The 23,087-nt window shown below is 27.0% G+C and overlaps 1 protein-coding gene across 1 annotated transcript in view; it reads left to right on the forward strand.

The window, feature by feature from the left end:
- Positions 1-7,225: 7,225 nt before the first annotated feature.
- LOC126737073 (transcription factor hamlet-like) overlaps positions 7,226-23,087 on the forward strand; it is an 82,199-nt gene continuing 66,337 nt past the window's right edge. Inside the window, exon 1 of the mRNA XM_050441764.1 lies at positions 7,226-7,851. The gene's annotated coding sequence lies outside the window, so the exon portion shown is untranslated. The remainder of the gene's footprint in view (positions 7,852-23,087) is intronic.

Raw genomic sequence — 23,087 nt, forward strand, 5'->3', positions numbered from 1 at the left:
CATATAGATGCTCATTTTCTATCCAAAGATTTTTGCATAAGCCCGGCAATTTTTTTCTAGATTAGTGCGATTTTTCAATATTATATTTACTCCTACGCCTGCAACAAGACTACTATATCTATCACCAAGATTATCTTATAGAACTATGTAAAGCAGATACTGCTTGTGATTTTGTTCACCAAACTGATAGATCTCAGATGTTAATAATTGGCAGTGTACCATAGTAGCGTAGCATTTTATATATTTATGACCTCATTTATATTTTATGAAAGTCTAAATTAATTTGTCGTAACCCTTTCTCTAGAATCAACTACGCTTAATTAGTGATTTCAAAATTAATTATTACAATAAACAAAACTTACTGCGCATCCATTTACATCTTATTAACTTGCATAAATAAATAAGTAATGAGTTTAAAGATGTGATTTTAATGCGACCGATGATACAAAATTTATTTAATTATACATAATTAAGCCTTTAATATTGCAATACCAAGTATGATGTGATATGTTGAGTGCTTATTTACAATATACGTGGGAACTAGCTGGGCAAGTGTTTTAATATTCTTGTAAACTACTTAAGAAATTGTATTTCTAGAATAAAAAAAGGAAAACTTTAATATTGGCTTTTAAAATAATTACAAATACTTTTTACTATATCACAAAAATATGTTCTTCTGCCATATCTACCATCATTAATTAAATTTCTATATGAAAGCCATAATAGGTAAAGCATCTTCCTGAACCTATAGAGGTATACGAAAAATGCGAAAAACATACGTTATAGTAGCTACAACATCTGCTGGCTTGTACGAGCTTGATACTCACTTATTTGCTACGTCAAGGGTTACCAAGAGGTTACCGTTGATCGTCTGCTTCCTATAGCCATGGTGGCTAACGCCCATATGTACTACGGATCCCGCGTGAGTTACTGCATATTACAGCACCGATTTTTTACGCTGGTCAGCGTGAAAAGCTCCCGCTGCTCGGTAAGGCAACCACTCCTACCTACCGACGACTACAGAAACCGATTGCCTCAGGTAACTTGAAGAATTGCGAATGTGTTTTGAGTCGGCTTAAGACACAAGAGGGTTAACGTATGAGTAGTTATTCTAATTATATATTTATGTTTTTGTTATTTAATATATATTTTCTTGGTTCACATATCTTCTTTCTCATAAATGTAGGAAATTTGGCGCCCAACGTGTGGGTCATTTTTTATTTATTTTTCTTTTAAAGAAAAGGCAATAAGTATGTTAAATATGTCCAATTTTAAAATAAAATTGCATTCATTTTACCAGCATACGAGATTTGTTTTATTGACAGATGCTAAGCAATCTATTGTAGATAGTATTTTACCAATTTAGGTTTGACTCACTTTAATATTATTCCATTTAATTGGAAGTTTGATTTTATGATTTTTTCATTGTAATTTAGTTTAATTTGTAATTAATATACATATCCAAATTATAATTTAATTGTTATATTTTGTAAAGGTATTCATAAAAATGTAATATTTGGTTGTATGGTCTGATATCGTGAAACTATACAGCTATTTTATATTCAGCATAATATCATTTTATAAAATTAGGCAAATTTTTAAACCAAGATAAGAGAAATAATGCATATTTTAATTTTTGTCTCTAAAAGTTTATATTTATATCTTTAAAAAATACACTATGATTTACTGGTTAAGCAAAAATATATATTTTATATAATTGCTTTGCCGATTATGTGATCACTTGTTTTTTATAATATCTTCACTAACTTAATTTTTTTTACGTTTTCATTTCTAATATTTTTTTATGATACATTATTAGACGATTTTCAAATCAATTCTAAAGTAACAATAAAATTTTATTGTGAAAAATAGAGATTCATTTAAATAAATTGGTGTCTAATAGTAAAAGAGACCTTATTAAAAAGTAGCAGGTTTATTGCATTTTAAGTTAATATTGTAATCTTATTTTTCAATTTAAAATTTAGCTTACTATAGTTTTTTAAAAGTGCTATCATACTTTAATTTTTGTATGTATTGCTTTCTTTCTTCTTTTTTTTTTACAGTTATCACAAAATATTCATTTAACATTCGATTTATGTCAATAAATTACATACCTTTAAAATAATTTCTTCTGCTTTCCTCTAATTATTGACTATTTAGATATATTAAAATTGAAAATGTTAAAATCAAACCCGACAAACAGCCTAGTGCATTGAAAGAAATTATTAAAATTTTATAATTTCATATAAAATTTTTTAAGAAAATCATGTTTCTACTGGAATAAATTCAACAAAATTTACCCCCTTTTACACTTAGAAATTATTTTAAATTTGAAATGCAAAAATTATTACTTTGTAAAAAAAAATATTGTTTCTGTATAGATTATGCATTTTGATATTGGATTCACATTGTGTTCGTGTTAAACTTAAGCAATGTTGGCAGTTTTGTATGTTTGGAAGCTTCTTTATAATCTTTTTTAATTTTGACGTCTTTTAGTAAACGTTTCTTCTAATTTTTCGAAAGCATATTTTGATAAATGCACACAAAATATAATTTTAAATTATTTTGATCAAAGTTGATATATTTTGTTAATATCCGAATTTTGAATGTCAAAACTACAAGAACAAAATAAAAAATACAAGATTTCAAGTAGAAAAAAAGTTAGTGGATACAAAAAATCAATTATATGCTTTTAGGTTATGCACAAGGTTATTTAAACTTTTATTGAGTTTTCTGTTGTTGTAGCGTTTGTGGAGTTGGTTTTTTAGTGAATAATTTAGCACAATTTTTAAAAATATTTTTTTAGGTTCTAGTATCAACGTCAAGTAATCCATATTTAAAAAAAGCAAGATGATACAAAACTTATTGATACATATACTTTTATGTGTTTTATATTCTTGTAATCAAAACTTTTTCGCGCATCAAATATTACTTATTAATTTTTTCTTGTTTAAAATTAAACTAATTTACATTGTTCCTAAACCCGGACCTAAAGTGAATAACAATAAACTTACATTACAAAAAAAATTCAAATGCTTAACGCGTATCACGGAGCTGAACTATCGAACAAAGACAGATATATAGCAACAGCATTGTTGAAGCGAGGTGGTGCGGTATTTATTATGATTTATTTGTGTCTAATAATATTTGAAAAAAAATCACCTAAGGCAATGGGAGCCGTTTTGATATCAGTCATGAAGCGTAACATGAACGTGCAATATCATTTTGTTGCATAACTTATAGTGCAACTTTTAATATGAAAATTATACGGGGAGGTGCTGATAGTTTGTAAGAGAAATAAAAAGTCATTTGTGTAAACTGGATAAGTTGCCTTAAAATAATTAATTATTTAAACAGATTTTTAATAGATATGTATTTTTTCATTATGATAGAATTGTAAACATATTTTTGTGGTAATTACTCAAAACATAACTTACTTCAAATAATCTTCTGCAGAATTACACAGCCTAAGACGTTACCTTTGGAACTGAATATAGTGTAACGTAATTTTGAGAAACACCATGTATATAACTTTTTTATCGATACACGTCAAAACAAATATTAAACTTAATTTAAACTGATTATCAAGAAGCAGCAACCACCAACAATTCTCAGCTTCGATTCATATACAAACAAACATATTTTCGATCTTGCTCAGAATTAAAGTAGATTTTTATTTCACACTAGTAGATGACCAGCTCATACTGATCCCTCATTTGTACCTGCTACTAAAAAGAGAAGATAAAATAAAATATTACCAGTGCTGTATCAAAAAAAAGGTGCTCAACAGATCATCCTTAAAACCATCTAGAGAAGATGGTGAGAACATCACTTAAACGAAGACAATACCGTTGGAACCAGAGATGATGCATAGTAGGCTTAAAATAGTCTGTATAGATTACTTATTCTTTTACGCATAGAAGTCAGAATAAACAATAAACCTACCTGAAACTATCTTATTTAGATAAGTAAATACGTTGGCTTAGAGCAATTAATTGATTATTTTTTTTATTTGTTATTAATCCATACAAAATAACAAATTATTATATAACTCTATACATTTTAGCGGGTTTAATCACTTTACTATAAAGTTTCACCTAGATGTGAACATCCGTATGTGCCAAAACATAAAGAAATATTAAAAGTATTAAGGCTATAAAAGTAATAATCTATATAATATAATCTTTATATGTTAATTTATATCCTAACTATAATTTTAAATAAAAACAGTGATGTAAAGAGATGGAACAGCTTTGACATAATCTTTCGTTAAAATTGTAAAAAATGTGTTACATTTTTGTTAGAAGGAGATTAAAACATTTAGGTTTGAAATAAGTAACAAATTTATGATTTATTTTTTGCAGCTTGATGAAATCATTAGATTATTGCCAGTTTTAAATCTAGTTACAATATCATGCTTAGCATCTTGGATTAATTTACTGCTCTTTGCTGTAAAAGAACAAAAAATTTTAATATACAGTGCTCGAGTATTCTAAATATTTTCTTTATAGAATAATAAATCAGCAGCGTAGTTTTTCTAAATATTATTTTTAGAGTTGTTTTTTGAATAATATTAAGTGGCTCCAATACATTGTTGTCCAGATCACCCAAGATGAAGATACCATAAGGACCTATTCAGTAATATATAAATTATTAGCAGGAGTTTTAATTATTTTAACAGGTTTTAAAATTTAACCCACTTAAAGTAATCTTCTCCAACATTGCCGAGCCTAGGTAGCGTCTTACCTTTGGAACAAGATATATTGTAAGTTAATTTTAAGAAATTTATTTTATATAGATAACTTAGATAACTTTTTTATTAATAAAAGTCAAAACAAACATTAAACTTAATTGAAACTAAATATCAAGAAGCACCTCCACCAGTCACTTACTAATTTATACCTTCTACTGAGAAGCGAAGATTAAAAAAAATGATACCAGTCATTTATCAAAAAAAAAGAATAAAATATCGTATTTAAAACTATCTTTTCCAACATCGCTACTCAAATGAAGGCATAATACTTAAATTGAATATCCAATAAAAAAAGAATAAAATGACATCAACCGCACACCAGACGGAGATCAAAAAGATTTTACGATTTTAAAATGTGCTATGGAAGACATTAGGAGAGCATACACTAGTAAGCAGATCCTAATAATAACAGATAGCCCAGCAGCTCTAAGAGCCCCATCAAACCTTAGGGTTACATCAAAGCTGGTTTAAAAATGCTTCATAGAACACTGATAGGTATAAGAAAGGGAAACAGGGCCGTTAAAGGACACTTTAATAGAATTGGAGTGTGTAATAGAGACCTTGATTGCCGGTGGTGTGTAAAGGAACCTAAGACAGTGCGATATATTATTTGCAAATACACCCTAGGAGATAAACTGAACCCACAAGTGCTAAATATCATAGCAGCAAAAGACTTAGACCGGCTCATACAAGGCAGCCAGGTGCTACGCTGAGTAATACAGATGCAATATCGGGGTGAGCACAATAAGCCTTTAGACTAAGGTGTATTCGGATACAATATACGAACATCAAAAGAGGAAAAAAATGGCATAATCCTTGAAGATATTTCATTGTACCTTTGAGATACTCCGTATAGATTATTTCATTACTGATAGAAGTGCTCAGCACATGTAAATGTCGTGGCTTGAAACCATCTTCTGTAACATTCACTTAGTCAAGATATTAGTCTTGCAACTGGAGATCTTGTGCATAACCCACTAACAACCTCCACCAACAACTCTCACCTTTGTTATGTCTACAAAGAAAACTATTTTGATCTTGACTGGAACTACAACATATTCTTATTACCGGCTCACTCATCTCTAATTTACAACCTCTACTTAGAAGATATGAAATAAAAATATACCAGCAATGGAAGAAATACCAGCTGATCCCTATTAAAACCATCTCCAATTATATCCTCCATATCAAGGCATTACTCTTAAGGAGTAGAAATGTTGATTAGCACTTTTGCAATACTCTATATAAGTTAGTTATTTATTGATTCAAGTCAGAAGAAACAATAAACTGAAAGTCAGCATCAAAAATATCCAGTTTTGGAGTTCTTTTCGGAAAATACTTTCGATCTCACCCAGAAATAGAACAGCCCTAAATCTGACATAGTCGACGACTAACACGTACGTACTGATTTCTAGTTAATACTCTCTGTTCAGAATAAAAGATAATAAAATTTACCAAATCAAGGCATTAGCCTTCCCACTAAAGAACTTGTGGAATAATTTTAGGATATTCTGTATAGAATAGAAATTTAAAACAAACAATAACTAAACTGAAACTGACCTTTAATGATCAGAAACTGTCAACAACCTCCAACAATGACTCCCAGCTTTGATTCATCTCTGGAGAAAACACTTTCTATTTTGACCAGAACTAAGGCAGAGCTTTGTTTTGGCCCAGTCCTTAATCAACTTATACTGATCCCTAATTTACACCCTCTACTTAAAAGAGAAGATTAAATTAAATGGTATTAGTCAAGTATCGAAGAAGAACATTGTTTAACACATTATCTTTAAAGCCATATTTTCTTTAATGTGGCTTAACTTAAATAACTTCACCCAAACGAAGACATTACCCTCGGAACTCAAGATGTTGCTTGGTAATTTTGGGATACTCTATATAGATTACTTCTTTGCCGATAGCAGTCAGAACAAACAGTACACCCAACTGAAACTGACCATCAAGAAGCAGAAACCGCCAACAACCTTCACCGATACTTAGTATTGGACTTCTTTTTTGGAAAATAGTTTCTATCTCGCCCAGAATTAGAGCAAATCCTTAATTTGCTATGGTCCATGACTAGCATGTACTGATCTTTAATCTACACTCTTTACTCAGAAGGAAAAAAAAGTAAATTTACTAGTCGGGGAAAATTAAATGCTAAGCAAATATAAATGTTATAGCTTAAGACCTTTTGATGTAACATTAACCATATCAAGGCATTACACTTGATTAAGTAAATAGTATCAGTCAAGTTTCGAAGAAAAAAATTGGCTAACACATCATCTTTAAGGCCATCCTTTCGAACATCACCCAAACCAAGACATTACCCTCGGAACTCGAGATGTGGATTGGTAATTTTTGAGCCACTCTGTATAGATTACTTCTTTGCCGATAGAAGTCAGAACAAACAGTACACCTAACTGAAACTGACCATCAAGAAGCAGAAACCGCCAACAACCTCCACCAACAACACCCAGTTTTGGTCCATCTGCGAAGAAAACACTTTCGATCTCGCCCAGAACTAGAGCAGATCCTTACTTTGGCGTGGTCCGCGACCAGCGCGACCAGCAGCTCAGTGATCCGCCGACCATCGTTAAGACAGCACCACGTCCGGTCGTCTGCAAATCGATTTTACACGTGCGCGTTACGAGAACCCACCGTGAGCAACCCCTTCGAGCTGATTGACTGACAGCCTTTGCTCTTTTTTTTACTATCTTTTCTGGGATTTGGTCACTTAGGTTCGTTACTTAAACGGTTGTATGGTAAATTTGTAGGGGTTCTTTAGACCCTTGGACTTGAGCTGTGATTATTTTTAAAATCATCGAGATTGGATAGTGGTGTTGTTTAAAACTTTGAAGATGTTGACGATTACGTTGGTGACTGATGATAATTTGTCGCAGGGTTTCCGATCTACTTGTCTCTGCTTGTCACTGACAGTTTGCTGAGTTAATTGGCTGTTAAAGTCTTTTGAACTGAGTTTTGGCTTTTGTGATATATAAACTGTGACCTTTTTTTAGCTGGATTTGTAAGCGATAGTGTTTTGAACTAAGTTCCTTGCCGTTGGTTAAACGTTTTGGTTTAGCTGAAAAAATCAAAAGGTAAGCATAGTTTTTTTTTATAATTTATTTTTTGTTTAAAATATCATAAAGTTTGAAACTATCATATTTTAAAAATATCTACTTTGACAAATATTTATTTATTTAATGATTTTTTTTTGAACAATTTTGTAAGTTTTTCCAGCAGAAATTTTCAATTAAATTTATAAATATTTAGTTTTTAAATAATTTTTTACATTTGTTACTATTTATTATTAAGACAAATATTTTAGACCCTTAGGAAAATCAATATATTTTTTTTTTACAAATTAAAACGATTTTTGAAGCTCTTTGTACACATTGTAACAAGCTATTTATTTTATTTAAAACGATAAATAAATATAGTAAAAAATTATATAAAAGAGATAATTTATGTACAAGAAATTATTAGTCATCTAAAATTTATGCCTGTATGATGAGTATTTGCGTACATTTTAAAAAGGTTAGCACTGTAATAGCCTGTTGATGTCTTTTCATATTTACTCAGATGCTGGTATTTAAATGATTTTTTATTATTTTTTTCACTTAAAACAATAATAGAAAGATATTTAGTTATAAAATTTCAAACAACCTTAGCATATTTGTTATAATAAAATTGGATTATAAACAATAGGCAACGGAAACAATATTAGTCGAGTTTGCTTTTTATATTGAATTTTCTAAAAATTTTTATTTTAAATTCTAGAAATATTTTAAAATTTAATTACTTTAACTATAAAATTTTATTGTATAATTTATTGTAAAAAAGGAAATGGAACAAGAAAATTATTAGTATCATAATAAGTTTTCTTATTTTTCTTTCCATAAAAAAAATAATTTTGTTATTTGTTAGTGTTTTATTAATTTTGTATTTGTTTTATATATTAAAAGCCACTACATTAGAAAAAAAATAAAAATATTAATAATTGTTTGAATTCATTTAGAAAAAAAACAAATAAAATAACAATAAATATACGTTAATAAACCTAAATATAAGGCATTTTAAAATAGCTAATTATTTATTGTAAAGCTGTATGAAAAATATGAAACTTAAAGGAATAAGAAAAATAATTATTAACTTATATTTGTACGTCCTGAGTCTACTTTAAAAAGGTGTATCATTGTAATCGCCTGTTGTTGTCCTTTCGTATTATTTTGGTTTCTGTTATTAAATGAAATGAATATTATGATATTTATCTTTCATGCTATATTTTTGATACTTTCTCAGTAAATTACCATAATAGAAAAATTACAAAATAATAGACAAATATTCACAAACATGTTTTAAAAACCAAAACTGATTCCTTCATATATACACTCTAATATGAAAAAACTTGTAAAATGTTAGTTTAATTCAGTAATAAAATACTTAAGCCATTTCTCATACCACTTTTACTAACAAAATTATCAAATTTCGTGTATTCATTAAACAACAAATTGGATTACACAAATAACACACATGCAATAAACAAAAAGTAACACGCGTTTTGTTTTTTGTGGGCATTTAATTTTAAAAAATTTCACCGGATATGCTTGTCAGACTTCATCTAAAAGTCATTAGTATTGTGTACTTACAAAAATGTATACACGCTCGTGGACTAGTTTTAATCTTGTTATTAAATCTTTGTAAAACCAGAATTATTTTATTTTATTTTTTTTATTAAATTATTTGGAAAGTATTATATGAAAACGCATTTTTGAATAGTCCCATGATGATTAAAGATATAGTCAGTTTTCTTGTTTTTGCCACTGGATAACTGTAATTTACATACTACTCCCATATCTATATGATACTTACATTTTGCGTGAGATGTTTCTATATATAAAACCTATAATTTCTTACGCACAATGTAATAATATCATTCAATTGAATTGTTTTAATACATCTTGCTCTATGGAGTGAAACATCTTATAAACATAGATTCGCTCAAGCACGATCGTGTGAAATAAAATAATATAATATTATTTTATTCTGAGGGTTATCATTAACAAGTATGCATTATTTATTGTCTTTCGTAGAAAAATGGTAATCGTTAAAGATTCGAAGGACCATGAATTTAAATATTTTTTTGCTTTAGTTTATTACAAATAAAAAAAAATCTATTTTTTTTTCACTTGACTGTATTTGTATGCACTATATTTAAAAAAAAAATTTTAGATTATAACAAATAATTATTAGAAACATATTTAGTTAGGTTTTGATCTCTTTATCTTAATCTATTTTGTAATTAAAATTGAATACCTATCAAGTTTTAGAATGCATAACTTAAATGTACACGATGTTACCTTTTTTATTTTGTAAGACTTCTTAAAGAAACTCATGATTTTTCTTATGATATAATTAAATTATGGTTATTTATTTTTACGGAATTAATAAAAATCTCTTACTCTATTTACTTTAATCATAATTATATAATTGCGGATTTCTAAATTTAGAAATAAACAACATTAACAATTTTTTCCATCGGGCGTATATGCATTTTGCAAATTGTAGACTACAAATTAATATTAGTTAAAATAAAAAATATATATATTAATTATATTATTCAAAGTATTTTTTTAAACTAAATTTTAACATTTTTTTATTAAAATATCTCATACAGATCATAACAGTTTCCCTATTTAAATGCCTTTAAATCTTTATATAGCTTCGCATATAGCCAATTATGGCTACGATATTTATGATAATATATAAAATAATTACGAGAAAACTTAAAATATTTTACTAATTCTATAAGAAATTAATAAACATTATTTATTAGTAAGCATAAACATTATTTAAACAATAAAGTAAATATGATAACCGGAGTCCACTTATGTTATGCATCCTAAAACTTAACTCAATAAATGTAATTCGAAAAAAAATTATAAATTATGAATAATAAGTATATATAAATTGATATTTTTTGAAAAGCTCAAATGCCAAGTTTCTTTACTTTTATTCACATACTTTAGGTATACACATTCTGTCGCCTATAATTAATAGTAAAAATAGTAAATAAAAAATGCAGGAATAATAGTAAATTATAGCACTAATAGCATACAAAGCCATGTTCCTTTATTTTATAATTTTAATAACAACATATTAAACAATAAATAAAAGCCACAACAAATTAAAAATAAAAGTAGCATATTTGAGCTTTGACTCTATAAGATATTGAGTATAATACATGCAAAAACTCTTTTAATTTAAAAAAACAACACAACAAACAACAAAAATATTTAAAAAAAACTGCATAAACCAGATGGCTTCCGAACCTGAAGGCTTCTCGTTTTCATAGAAATAAAACAATAAATGCCAAGCGAAGAGCATCGCGGCATAAATTATCGCGTTGACCTTAAAAAATCTTCTTAATTACCCGATTGTGTTAAAACAAACTCACTTTAACACATAATATAGAAATGTTTCTTTATATTGTATGCGGTTGAATATGTGTTGCATAAATATTATTTTTATTATTAAAAAATCACCTGGTATGGAAAATAATAAGGCAAAGGTACAAAACAAAGGTTGAACCCGTGCATTCACGAGATGGGATGGCGTGTGCCGGGCGGTTTCAAAATCACGCCGAGAACATTGTTTTAGAAAATGAATGGCCCCGAGATGCATATCGGCTAACGTGGTAATAAATAAAATATGTTAAATATACTCATTTAAATACACACGACGCGCTGGATTTTCGGTTTTGAATGGAAATTAGCCTCGTATTAGGCTACCTGATGACATAATAGTGGGAAGATTATGATCTCTAACATTAAAAGTTTAAATTAGCTTATAATTAATTATCTAGAAAATATGATTAATAAGAACCAAACTGTTTATAGGTAAAAGTAAATTTATGTGAGTCCTTTATTTTATTATTATTTAGCATGCATTATTTGTTATAATCTGCTATTTTCCACAATAACAGGACTTAAATTCCTGACTAAATTGATTCTAACTTATTTGCTTAATTCCCATTTTAAGTTTTGTCATCGACCGGGATCCTCAAGTTTTCTGATTTTAAGCTCTCTTAATGATCCTAGACTATCCATAAATTATAGGCAATATATCATATTATCTTGCTTTTTTATTGTTATGAAGGTTCCTTAAAGAAATTAGCGTATCACCTAATCATAATTGATGAGCTATATACCCCTTTTCTTCTTTTTCTTTACTTTTTTCTATGGATTTGGCATCATTTGTCCAAACAGCATAGTTAATAGAATTAGGGGATCAACCTTTTTTTGTTGTTGTTATAGTTTTATTTTATATTCAAGTCACTTTCCTTTCCTCTGATCTGCCTGTTCTACCATTATTTTTTTTTAGCTTTATTAATTTCTGATGATGATCCCAGTTAATTTTGTTTCTCCATAAATCTTGATTGTTGATAAATTTGTATCATATTTTAACTATTGGTTATTCTCGTTTAATAATTTTTTCTAATTTTTATGTTCTTAATAGTAATATTTTGTATATTCTATATTCTGGTTCAAATTGATCAAATATTAGTGACTAATTGTCATTATTTGTAAATTTGTTCTTCCCTTCTTTATTTCTTCAAAATGATCATTTTTAAGCCTTTTTTTATTTATTTGATTGATGGTCATAATTTTGATAGATTGGAAAATGATTCTTATCAAACTGGTGTTACTCTTTAATTTATCTTTATTTCTTAGAAGCATTTTTCAAATTCCCCTATTAAATGCTCTGCACAAATTATTTTTTGTGTTACAAAATATGGATATTCCCTTTGTAAATCTTCCTTAATTAATTTTTCTCTAATTTTGTTTTTCTTGGAAGATTTGGAATATAGTTCTTCTGATAGATTTACACTATTGCAAAATCTTCTTTTGCATACTACATCTATATTTTTCTTAGAGTTAATTATTTCAAAATGTCTTCCAAGCTATGATTTTTCCAGTTCTTGAACTTAAAACTATGAAACTTTAAAAAATTATGACTGTTCTTCAATCAATTAAATAGCATCAATTTATTAAAATTAGTTTTTATTTTAATTACTAACTCGAAAAATTCATCCATTATCCCAAAGATGCTGGTCATACACTTTTATAAAAGGTAAAAAACACGAAATATCAGTATACACGATATATCAGCTGTTTTGTGTATGTTATGGTCTGATGATGCTCCAGTCGAGCGAAACATGTAACCTTCGTTATTTTATTAAATGTATTTGTGATGCTGTAGATTTCGTGTTTTTTACCTTTTATAAAAGTTTAATTACTAATCTTAACATCTTAAAAATTACATTTAATGGATAGTTTCCATTGATAATATTCATATTAATATTTTAGCTTTTTGTTCTTTTAATATCTAATATAAATTTATTTCAATATATTCACAGTAGTAGTATCTCATAATCTTCTTTTTCTATTGTTATTTCAGTGTTTTTTTCTTTTTTATTTCGTAGATTAATATAATTTTATTAACTTTGAGAACTCTGTGTATTTGATAATGGCTAATTTACGACTTGTTTATGAACCATTTAAAATTAAGGCTTTCTTTTAGTTGATCTAAAGCTGATCACCCACTTTTTTTTTTTTTCTAATATACTACTACACTTGTTGCTCTAATATACTACTAATATAAAAAGTATTAAACCTAAAAAAAATCATTTCTTTAACTAAATTTTTGAGCAATTAGCTACTTCTACATCAAGAATAAAACGGGAACATTTACAAGAATTTTCATATACAAGTAATAGGACAAAAATTAAGAATATGTTTGATGAATCTGAAGAGTACACTCTTACCACGTCTAGTTATCAACAAAATGAGATGATTGATGTCTAGTTGTAGTACCTCATTCCACGTAACCCAAACTTCGGGGATTAGCTGTGCCAGAGTCTGTGCACTATGGTGTAAAGTGGTTTGTTTTCTTCCCAATACATGTTTCAAAGGGATTTAAATCCGGTATACGGGGTGGCCAGGGCAAATCAGTAACGCCTGCTTCTTAAAGAAAGTTCGTAGCATAACACTCAACATGAAAAGTTTTTTTTTCGTTGTGCATACATCTATTTAGCAACTGTCTAAGCTGACTAATCGCATTTGAATCTTATATAGTTTCATAGATAGCCCACTATGGCTATGATCTTCAAGCTACCCTGTATATAAATTATAAATTTTTCATTTTAAAAATTTCATTAATTCTATTAAAAAATTTATAAACATTTTCAAATTTTAATTGTTAATAAAAAATTTAATTTAAAAAAATTGAATAAAGATGATAACCGATGTCCGTTTAAGTTATGCATCCAAAAACATGAAAAGTCAATAAACTTTAAAAAAAATTAATTTATATGCTTTAAATATATTATGTGGCTCAAAAATAAAGTTAAACAATTTATTCCGTCTAAATCTAACACTTCTTATGTCAGTGAGTATATTTTATCCCTATTCTGATTTTGGTGTATTAAAATTATTTTTCTTTGTTTCTAGCCAATTGCTTTATAAGGCAACTATTGCTTACACTTTATTGATATCTCTTTCATAGTAGCTTTTTATCGTATTTACAGTTCCATTAATGTTAGAGCTTAGTTTAAGTAATGTTTTGATATTTTATTTTTTACAATTTGTAAGACCATTAAATTTATGCTTATAACATATCTTTCATACAACATTATAGATCATTCTTTGACATAATTATGATTCTTTAATTGTCTAAATTAGTATAAACATTTCTGTTATTTTAACCATCGCATGTATCCAGGAATTCTGTGCTAATTCGAGTAAAAAGTTCTTTAAGTATTATATCGTCTGAACAAGATAAATCCTTAAAACTTAATACTTCTCTTATTCTCTTCTGATTTTGGGAGTAAAACTGCTATATAGTACTGTATTTAGTCTAGCTAAAATGAGTTATTTCCATATTAAAAATTTCACAAAAAGAAAATATGAATCAGCATAAATATAAAATAGGTTATCAGGTCAATCTAACGACAACTTTACACAGCTTTTAATTTACATCACTGCAAAAAAACCGTTGATGGCAATATCCGAAAATCAATCCGTTTCAGTTACCACAGACAATTTAATTGTTCTAAAGAAATACGACATCCTTTGTACTTTGTAGTTCTCAGTTACAACTGGGTCACCTAACCAAGGATCAATTAGGCAACCTTTATTTATAGAAAATAAAATTTTAAACTATTCGGACTTAAATGTTATATAAATGTACTAAAATTACGTCGCTTATAACAAAAAAAATCAAGGCGTGTGAGATTACTAACATCGTAATTTATGCAAAATGATTAAGCATATTAGACTAAGCTTCTTTCTTATTTGTGTATTGCAATCAGGAAGCATTAGGAGTTACAATATGCTAAAGTAATTGATTTTTTTACGCTTGTATGAAATTCTATAGAAATAAGAGTTGCCAAAAAAAAAACGATTTTGTTGTTATGATTGAATTTATTTTTAGATTATGATGGTCTCTACTTTCACCTTTTTTTAGTTTGTAATGGTAAAGCTTGTTAATTGTTCTATCAAAAAATATATTTATTGGAATTTTTAATATTTCTTTAGGCTTACAAATTTCTCTTTCAGCAATCGTCACCGAAGTTACATAAATTAAAACCTGATTAATCTAATTTGGCTTGATCCATCATCGAGATGGACAAGTTTCACTGACATGTCAAGTATTTAGAAAGTGTAACAGATTATTATTATGTTTTGCATGTCAACGAGCCTAAGGTTTCGTAATATTTTTTTTTAAGAATGAATAATTGTCGGTCTTATTCTTCGGTAGCAGTTTAAAATAGCGGAACGGGTTTTTTGAGACAATTTCGTCGTTTTTTTCTTTAAGTTTTTCTCTTAATGTGTCAACTTTTATTTGCGTATGAGAGGTTATAGTAATTTACTTTAGCGTGGCCTAGATTTTATGAGAATATATAAATTCAGTTATTATAGTAACTTATACTTAGACCAGAAGTTTTTAAAATTATTATTATGAAGCGCAAAAAAATTAATTTTTTAACAAATATTCATCTATTATTTTTCGTAAGTTCGCTTAAAAATTAATTTTTTTGTGTTTTTTTTAAAAGTAGGAGAAATCTTGCTATAAAGTGAAAATAGAAATATAAAAAAAAATTTGTTCTTTTTAAAATATAAATATTAATTCAGATTTTAATGTATTAATCAAATAATTAATACAGAAAAAATTAAGCTTTACAAAATACTTTCTATTTTTTTTTCATTTATTTTAACATATATTTGTAAGTGGTTGATATTGAATTGGCAATTCTTCTCTTTAATTTTAATAAATTTTTAATTTTCTTAATTCATCCATGCACTTTTCCTAAAAAAAAACGAACTATTGGTATTCTTTGATAAGTTTCTCTTTCCATGTCTTGTAAATTGGTATTTTCATATGCTTATCATTTTCTTTAATATTTCGTGTAAGCAATAAAACTTTTATTTATTTTATATTAAATATTTCGTATAAAAGTGATTATTTTTAACTTTATTTTCTTAAATCGATGCTAGGAATATAATTTTTCAAAAAGTTTTTCAAAAATTTTCATATTTAAATAAATATATATATTATGAAATGCGATCCTTTAATTTTTACTTACTTTTTTGGATTAAGCAACAACACATATCGATAATAGTATATATTTGAATGGAAAAAAATTATAATTCGGTCAAAATTATACAACAAAAAATATTTATACATTTATTATAAAATACTTAATACTTTATAGTTGCCATTTTTTTGTTTAGTTTTTATAAAATATATAATGAGATGTTTATTTTATTTGGCTTTATCTTCAGCTATAAATGTTTTAGGAAATGGTATTCTTTAAATTTTTTGAATACAAAATTCTACAAAAAATCTTTGAATAAATATGTTGGTACTATTTATATTGTCAGATAATAATGTTAATAATTATTGGTAATTGCAAGTTTTAGGAATCTGAACAAAGATGATGGTTATTTAAATCCCAAACATCGGGTTTTAAAAAAGTACCTTTTAAATAATAATATTTTTTGTTAGAAAAAGTCAGAATTATCCTACTCATAATATATAAACCAAGGAAGAAGAATTCCTTAATAATCTATGACTTATTGCAAGTAAAATGATATATTTGTTTGGTTATTATTATTAGGAATAACAATAATCCCTAAAATAATTGGTTTTATAGTTTTACATATAAAACAATTTTCGAAGAGTAAAACCTGAAGTATGAAATATATATTTTTTAAATTATTTTAAATTTTCTCAAATTTAGTAATAAATGAAAACTTCGATAGCATGCTGGCTAATTACTTAATACCAATAATGCAACACCAAGAAAGCAAAATTTTGCTAATTAAACAAACTCTTCATCTGAAACTCCACGTGACAAATGGGATGACATTTAAACTTTCTTAATTTTCAGGACGGTGTCTTTTTAATTACCAAGAACTACATAAACCGACTAATTTTAATTATATATTAAGTTAATTAAATTTAATTTCCACAGTTCATATGTCAGGTGTTCGTAATAATTAGACCTTATTTTCTTATAGCCTTATATAAAGGCAGCGTACAAAGATTTACTAGCCATCAAAAACAATTAAAGCAAACGCCGCATGAGGTTTTAGAGAGATAGCCTTATTTAATGTAATAAAGTAAACAAAGATAGGCGAAGTTAAATGGTATAATAATTTAAGTGGTGTTATTTATTGGTTAAGTTAACCATATTAGTGTCCAAATAAGGAATGGTATATGCACGCACTGTATGGTGTAAATCTTTATTTGTTGGTCACTTAAAGTCGATTAAATTTTTTTGTTCTGTTTTTATTTTAATTTAAAACGGATGTTGTAGAGAATAGAGTGCAAAAATTTACATATCGTCGCCTTGGATTCCTTATATAACGGGTTAAGGAAAGGTTAAGGGATATAATTCTTTCTAAAATGACATGTCTCATTTTTTTTGCTCAGTAACCTTTAACTCTCTATCTCTTCACATATATTTTTTAAATTATCATTTTATATCTATCGTTTAATTTGATCCATAAAAATTGATCCACATTATCAGTAACCCACATTATCCGTAATACATTTACTCATAATTGTTCATTAAAACTCGTTAGTTTTAAGACTGTTTGATAAGAGCTTATCTTAATCATATTTTTTTTTAATTAAATTATAATTAATTTAAAAATTGTTATAAAAACCGATTATTGTATATTTTAGCCATTTAATATTATTTCAATTTTTACCAATAGAGCACTCTTTATAAATCTCTTAAGTTATGCTAATTTCTGAATCACAGCATTGGTTATATAAGTACATATAGCAACCCATAAGTCCCTATTAGATTAATAATATTAATGTTTTCTCATAGTGCTTATTCAAATAATATCTTAATTAGTTTTAGATTGTTATTGATTTATCTACATAATATTGTTTATCAGAAATTAAATTTTATTAAGAATTTACATTTTATCCATCCTATTGAATACGGGGGTCTACAAGACATCCTAGAATCCCGGGTTCATCGGATAATGTGTTTGAATAGAAGTTCTAGTACTCTGGTTGAAAAAATTACCTTTTTAGTTTAATCTGTATTCCAAAATAGATTATTTAAATTAAATCTGCCCTCTATTGACCCTCTAAGCTAAATTCTATAGAGACCTCAAAGAGTAATCACTGGTAGATAATGAAGTATCATCGGACAAAAAAGAGGCAGTCGGTAAAGCCAGAATCTGGTGTTGGCAAGTCATTTATATATATTAAGGATAATATTGTACTCAGAACATAGCTTTAAAGTACCTCAATACTGACCTCACCTTCCCTCTATGATACATTGAATGATCTGAGATCTATTCTTCAATTATGTTTTTTTTTATTTTAGCACTTAGCTTTTCTAGCAGAATATCATGATCCACACAATTTTATTTAAACACTCTTATTTTTTCAAAATCTAACTTGACTTTCATTAAATAAATTATTAGTTTTATTTAACTATTTGTTTTGCATTACATTTTTCTAGAATTTTAAGAGAAGAGAAATTAGAAAAAAATTTGTGTTTTTTTGGTGCATTATGATTTCCTCTTTTAATAATAGGCATCACTACAGCTTTTTTAATATTATTAGAAAGATGCCTTTACCCAAACAAAGACTTGTCGGTTTCTATAAGTTCTTGTTGTATTAGTTCGCTTAACAATTCTAGTATAGTGAATAACGTATAACATACACATAGATTAGGCTAAGGTAGTGAGTGAATGCACTATGTACAAAGCTATCAAAAAACCTTTTAGATCTTTTGAATTTCATTTTTCTGACATAGTTTATCTAATTCTGTACGAAAGCATAGTTCTAGTAAGATTATTTATAATACCTTAAGAATTTCCCTTCTAAATATTTAATTTTCCTGGCATTCTTTATGCAACAGCATAGAAATGATATCATTTTTAATTTAACATCTCAGACTGATATTACGATATAGCTCTATATTATTATTTAATTTCTCAATTTTTCTGGCTGTTTTAAGTGCGGTTTTTCGTAGCCTAATTTATTCTTAAATTAATATTAACATTTTTTAAGCTTGGGTTATCAATTCCAGGCTAATCTAGAAATCGTAATTAAAGCTATTTAATCAGCGTCAAGACTCATTAAAACTAATCTGAATTATATTACCTCTTTAAAATTAAATTTCAATCGCTATAAAATTACGCTAAAGGTTCACAAGCTTTTTACTTCAAAAACATTCTATGAACAAAAAATTGTAAATATTGTTCAAAATAAATTATTCGCCGCTGTAGCTCTCAAGCAATTTAAAGTAATACCGACACGTTATTATTTCTATTTACATTTCCTCCTAGATACATATATTTAATACCTCAAGAAAAAACCGCTTAAAGCCGCAAGAACTATTGCAAATAAAATAAACTTACGTAGAAAGATCGGATATCGCAAGAAGATGAAAGTGCGTCGATTTTGCGGTTTCTTGTCGGTTTTATAAAGAGAGAACGGCATCCATGTCGTTCCATTTTATTGAATTCAATCGTACTATCTATCGGGAGATAATTGATGTTTCTTCTATCTAGACAGACGAACTGTAAGTACTGCTAAAAAAATAACCTTCGCAGGTATCATAAACTTGATACGAAATGTCACTGCAATATTCACCAGCCATTTTAAATAATGATCCTTTGCTGAAATCGAGACCATTGTTTGCACTTTAACGCTTTAGATATAAAAAAACTGGTTCATTCATAGATCACCAACGCCTTGTTATGAAATTAAAAACTCCATACAAAGAAATCTAAGGCGGATGACATTGAACGGGCCCCGCCATCTTGCCGAGACAACGAAATGTCATCTAAAAATGCTAATCTGGATCAGTTTATTGCATTCTATTTTGTCGCTGTTTTGCAGGAAATACGTTTGGACATTGGCGTAGGGATTAAAGATTAAAATATTTAGACATAAATATGAATAATATTGTTGGATTTAAGATCAATAAAATTTAAAGCGTACTGTACCTACTGTGATGTTTTACAAAATTGATATGCCTTTTGAGGCATTAGTATTCAGTAGCATTTTAGGAAGTCAACTTCACTATACAGAAAATATTTTCCATGAAAATCTAAAAATTAAACTTATTTATCTTAAAATATTTAGCCAAATAAAGCTATTATTAGTAATTTCGCAATTTATTAAGGAACTATTTTGCATAATTCTTAAGCATACGCATACATATTTCATTTTAATGTTACCTAATCTGACCAATTTAACGTTTCCTTTACAAATATTTTACTGTTGCTGCAATTATTTGTTACCGCCACTGACTGAGCCTCAAGCGATAATCTATGGGCTCACACCTCAAATTGTTATTATTAAATAAGAATAATAACATATTATATGTAAATAGATGCGATGCGGCAAAACCCCCGGCCATTGAAAAGACGACATCTTAGACTTTTGTTTAAATTAACATTTTGGGCATAGGCGGGACGTTCTTCACCGGCGATGGGACGATCTGAAATCATTGTTCGTATGTTAATTGGTATTTTAGGTTATGTAAGGTCGATTATTTTTTTTTTTTTTTGAAAGTCATCCTAATTCTATCTGTTTTCATCATATGATTCGTGAACAATTTGTTAGGATGTCAGAACAAGTTTGTTAATAGAATTACCATATTATGGTAAAGTATAATATATAAATTTTTATTAAATATTATGAAAACCCGTTGTTTAATAAATTACTTTGGGACAGCTTGGCTGAATCACACTTTTTTACTGCATGAAATCATCATATTTTTCCATTGTTTACGGAACAGTTTTTAGAAATCACACTGATGATTTTTAAACTGATAATAGCCTAACTTAATAATTTTTAATACGAGTAGCTTTTTAAAATTACAAAAAATATTACTTAATCAATAAAAAGCTTTTTTGGACATAAGAAATAGTTCGTAAGATGACTTTTACTGTACGAAATAAATTATTTATTTTAGCATCATTAAAGCCTATTGGAATTATAACCGTTTTCCTTAATTATTTATGGGTCTATGACCTGTTTTTTAAGTCTCAGTTATGGTTTATGAATGTTCAGATTATTAAGTAATTTTAAATTTTACCTGAAATTATTAAATATTGTTTATAGGGCAAGAACCCTATCATCATAGGAAAGATTATTCAGTAAATTCAAAACTTGTGTGAACATTAGCATTAAATGTTGTTAAGAAAAAAAAAACTTAGTTGAACCATACTAATGTTTTAAATTGTTTACGTCTTTTTGACTCTTTAAGCAAATTAAATCACAGTAAGAATAATTGGATTATTTTAATTCTGATTTAGTCTTATCTAAATCAATAGATTTTTTGATCATTGTTTATAAATCTTTACAAATATTACGGATTTATTACTGCTTACAATTTATTGTAATGATTGAATTGAATTAATTAAAAAGTTTTGTCACTGATATGTTAAATATCACTTTAAAATTAACGCTAGGACTATTTATTTGTAAATAGGGTGATATGAACTTTTTTGAATCAGATCAGTTTCTTCTTGTACCTAAAAGTGATTAGTAGATATTAAAAATCAAGTTGAAGATTATTTATTAATTTTTAAGCAGTTAAGAGTACTATAATTGGAAGTATCTTTAGAATCATATTAAAAATATTGTAATTATATTTTAAGTAATTTATATTAATGTTTTTTACTGTCAGTTTGGTGAAGCTATAAAAAATAAAAAAAATATTTAACTAATTTTAAATAAATAAGCACTTATCTCAATCAGAACAATTATTGTTGTTACGGGTATATATGCATTTGAAAATCATTGAGATTATTGGAATAACTTAAAGCCAATAAAATAAACTATACAAAAGCTTATATTAATTAAATTTTTTTTTAATAATGTGAATAATTAATAATAGTAAAATTAATTTGTTTTACTCCTAAATAACAAGATCGCAAAAAAAATATGATTATTAAGAAATTATAATATTAATTACTACATAATATCAAAGTTAATATGTACTTATTTGAATCATAAAGTTTTGTTACTGATTACAGTTAAGATCGCCTTAAAGTCACAACAAAGTTTGTACTGCTCTTAACCCTAAGATCTTATCAGAAACATAAGAATTTATTTTAAATATGGTTGGATGACCAATGAGTGAAAATAATTTAATTTGCTTAAAGTTAATAAATTTCAAAATACTAGCAATAATGTTCAGCAACCTGATAAATTTAAGGAAAAAACAACAGCCTAAACTAAGAATAACAATTTCGAGCCCTTAATAATCATAATATGTTATTAATAATAATAATCTAATAAAAACGCTTATCAATAAGACCAAAATGTGATAATAAAAGTAGACCTCCTTACTAATATACGTAAATCTATAAAAGATAGCAAAAAAAAATGCAAAAGAAATTAAGAATTATGAGATGAAAAAATTACGCTGAAAAAAATAATCAAGAAACTGCACATCCTTCACAAAACACTATGATTTTTTTTAAATGCATTTTAAAATTGTATTTATCAATAATATTAATGAAAAAATTATGCATAATTTATGTGGATCTTAAGGACAATTCCTTAGACTCTTACATTAGCGAATTTTTAAACTGTAAATTAACTATATTAAAACTTAATCTATAAATTTATACCAATTAACATAAATTGCTACAAATATTCAATAATTTTCAAGTTTTTAACAATAGATAGTATTTTTTTTAATTGTAGCTGAAAATTTTACCATATACATTATTTATTTAACCATAAAACTTATTATCCTTAAGTGACTTTACTTGCT

This window comes from Anthonomus grandis, chromosome 6 (genome assembly GCF_022605725.1).
Source record: "Anthonomus grandis grandis chromosome 6, icAntGran1.3, whole genome shotgun sequence".
Taxonomy (NCBI): domain Eukaryota; kingdom Metazoa; phylum Arthropoda; class Insecta; order Coleoptera; family Curculionidae; genus Anthonomus; species Anthonomus grandis.